Below are 3,957 nucleotides of genomic sequence, written 5' to 3' on the forward strand. Positions count from 1 at the left end.
TGAGTTAAATAGTTCGATGACTTCATCCGATCCGTCCCGGTTTTAATTCGACTAAATCATTAAAAACTTAGTGATTCTTTCAATTTAAAAGTGGGATATAGGCCCCTAATATAATGAAACTTTAAAAAAATTGAGTTTTTTCCACAAACTTTTAGTTTTGCAAATAATATCACGAACTTTAATTTTCTCCCAACGAAAAAAATCTGCTATATTAATGGATTGAAGAAAAATATTGGAGGGTATACTTCAACAAAAACTATCACAACTTGAAACTCTTGAAATTGTTGTCGAAAAATTAAGAAAAAAATCAGTATCATGATATTACTTGCCATGATTTTTTCACCGATGGAAAATAACAAAACTCGGGTAAAATTCGTGATATTATTTGCCAAATTTAAAATAAAACTCGACTTTGTAAAAGTTTTATGCCAATATCCCTAAAAAAGTATATTTTTCCGAACAAAATAGTTACTTCTATTATAACTGAATCTCCCGAGTTCGCGCCATTACTTCTCCTGTGCCTGTATAAACATATACTCCTATTGACCGTTGATGAATTAGGGGTTAGGGTTTTTCAGGATTTTGATTTCAGTTTAAAATCTCGTCAGAAACCAAATCAGTTGAATGGAGAGAGATGTCACGGCCGCATATCGCCTCCGACGAGGATACAGTCCATCGTTTTAGCCCTAGCTCCTTTAAATTGCAAAGGTTTGTTTGTTGAAGCACAGTTTCATAGGGAACTTGCTTGCTTTCTTAACTTGCCCAACATTTTCGCAGTTTACCAGTACCGAGAGCTGGGCAAGTTCTGGGCCTCGTGGGAAATAATGGCATTGGAAAAACTACTTCACTTAATCTTTTGTCTGGGAAAAGGAAACCTAATTTGGGACGATTTAATGCAACTTTCTTTACCTATTCACTTACCCTTCAATTTCAATTTTTCTTTGGAGTGAGTTTGTTCCTTCACATTTTCTCTATAATTTTTGCAGAATCCTCCCGATTGGAATGAAATTTTGCATCATTTTAAAGGAACTGAGCTGCATAATTACTTCACCCATGTTATTGAAGATAATTTGAAGGTATTAGCTTCATAGTTTTGGCTTCTTAATTCTTACTCATTCTTGCAGTTATGGCTTTGATATGCAATTGCTGCAAAAGAACTGTTAAAAGATCATATTGTTGAGTGTTTTCTGATTGTTGCAGGTTTTTAGATCATGACAACTGCTACAGTTGAGTTACTTGAGTTTAACATCATATTCAAGTTTAATATCTCTAAATTCTTTGTGTTGGGTCTTAAAAGATTTGGTCTAGAGATCTTACGCTTGTATATAAAATTATCACCTACTATTTTATCGTTACCTTATCCTGAATATTAAGTTTTTAATCTTCTTTTATTGACATAATAATGATGATGGAATTTTTTTCCTTAGAAGTTAGCAGAAGCATTAGTAGCTTGACTATTTTTGTCATCTATCCTACTCTATTTTTTTTGTCAACAACTGTTATTTTCCATGGCTTTATTTCTGTCTAGTTTAATAATCTGTCACATCTCTTTGAGATGCATTTATTCTCAGGCAACCATCAAGAGCCAGTACATCTATTGCATGACTGATGTTCTTCAAGGCAACGTTGGGCAACTTCTTTCTCGGAGAGATGACAGAGACATGAAACAAGAACTTGCTGCTGACCTTGACTTGATTAAAATTATGGACCGTAATTTGGGGTATTTATCAGGTGGAGAGCTTCAGAGGTTTTCAATAGCTTTTGCCGCTACACATAATGTGGATATGTATTTGTTTGATGAGCCATCAACTTCTCTTGATGTTAAACAAAGATTAAAAGCTGCCCAAATCGTCAGATCCTTGGTTCGACTGAATAAATCAGTGGTGTTCATTTTCTCTGTTAACTATCCAAGTATGAAAATTTTACATGGTTATGACTTGTCATTTTTGTTTCCAGCTATGTGATTGTGGTAGAGCATGACCTTAGCGTGCTTGATTATTTGTCGGACTTCATATGCTTCCTTTATGGTAAACCTGGTATATACGGGGCAGTTACTCTTCCATTCTCTGTCAGAGAAGGAATTAACATTTCCTGGCTGGATTTGTGCCAACTGAAAATCTTAGGTTAAGAGATGAATCTCTTACGTTAAAGGTAAGTCCTATTTGTAGTATTTAGGCAACTGAGATGCTGATTTCCATAAAGTGTACTTCCCCTTGAAGGTTGCAGAGACTCCACACGAAAGTGAGGAGGAAATCGAAACACGTGCAAGATACAAATATCCAACCATGACGCTGGCTCATGGAAGAACATTTAGGCTCAAGGTTGTGGAGGGTGAATTCACCGATTCACAAATTATTGTGCTGCTCGGTGAAAATGGGACAGGAAAGACAACCTTCCTAGAGATGCCGGTACATTTGTTGTATAGTTTGTTTACTTTTAAAAAAACACATGTTAATTTATGTTGAGTCAACAATGTTGTCCTTCCAAATATTAGGCTGGCCTTTTGGAGCCTAGTTCAGTAAGAGAATGTGATGTGGAAATTCCTAAGTTCAATGTCTCTTACAAGCCACAGAGATTCGCTACTACGAATGAGTACACCGTTAGAAGTATGTTCCTTACAAAAATTTGTCATTCATGCATGGATCCTCAGTTTGTATCCGACGTGATGGAGCCTCTATCGATTGAAAAATTGATGGATAAAAAGCTTGCAAATCTTTCTTGGGAGAATTACATAAAGTTGCCCTCACTTATTGTCTTGGAAAGGTGAGGTCCCTAGTGAAATTATGCTATGTGTATCTTTTACTGTTTTGTTTGTCATTTACACCTTTTGGTGTGGCTGCAGCCGGCTGATATATATTTGATAGATGAACTAAGTACGTATCTCAACTCAGAGCAACGTATTGTTGCTTCAAAAGTCATAAAGAAATTCATACTTCGTGCAAAGAAGACTGCGTTCGTTGTGGAGCATGATTTCACGATGGCAACATACCTTGCTGATAGGGTGATTGTGTGCGAGGGAAAGACATCGATTGATTGTGTTGCCGATTCGCCTCAATCAGTATTGACCGAAATGAACCAATTCTTATCTGTAAGTTACATCACATCTATTTTCAACAAAATTCTTTGATAATGGTTAACCAATAACCCATTTTTTTTCAATATGTAGCATCTGGATGTCACACACAAACACGAGTCGATCGACGGGAGCAGAAGTCCTCTGGATCTTACTATTATATGGATGACTAACTTGCAGAATGGTGCTGCCCTTTGGGTGTGCATGTTTGAATAGGTGTTTTGAGTAATATAATGGACTAAGAGTTTAGAAATGTAATCTAATTTTTTCAATTTATATTTGTTAAAGTTTGTGCCAAAACTAACAGAGGAAGTAGTAGTTTTAATAATTAATAAAAAATAGAAAGAAAATAAATACATAAATGAATATTTAAAATTATTTTATAAATGATTATTGAAAATAAAAATAATTGATTTTTCCAAAGAAATAGCCTTGAGGCCGCTGCGTGCAGCCTGCCTTTGCTGAGGCGAGTGGGGTTGGAAAGACGGGTGGTCACGTCCTTTGATCGGTGCAATTAAGCAGCGGAGATAACTTTTTGATATTCATCTGGTCTATTGTTAACACAAATGTGTAAGAACTGACTGTAGCTTGTTAAATGAAGCTAGGAAGACTGTTTTCATTCTAACTTCCTAACCAAACTCAAGAATTCTGATAAACCTTAAATTTCATCAAAAACATCCTCAATCTAATTGATGATGTATACCCAAGTTGGTTTGTGTAGGAAGTCCAAGCTACCCGCGACCTGCAAACCATCAAACGAAAGATGAGAAGGTAAACAAAACGAGAATATAGGCACAATTAGCAAGAAAGATTGATAAAACAGCTTATTACCTCCATCGGTAATTAGACATCACCAAACCGAACCGGCCCGGCTGAACCGGCCC

General features: G+C 36.0%; 1 pseudogene; it reads left to right on the plus strand.

Annotated features, from left to right (window-relative positions):
• The first annotated feature begins 345 nt into the window (after window positions 1-345).
• Window positions 346-3,361, plus strand: LOC121790433 (annotated as a pseudogene).
• The last annotated feature ends 596 nt before the right edge of the window (window positions 3,362-3,957 follow it).

The sequence above is a fragment of the Salvia splendens genome, unplaced genomic scaffold, assembly GCF_004379255.2.
Source record: "Salvia splendens isolate huo1 unplaced genomic scaffold, SspV2 ctg517, whole genome shotgun sequence".
NCBI classification, from domain to species: Eukaryota; Viridiplantae; Streptophyta; class Magnoliopsida; order Lamiales; family Lamiaceae; genus Salvia; species Salvia splendens.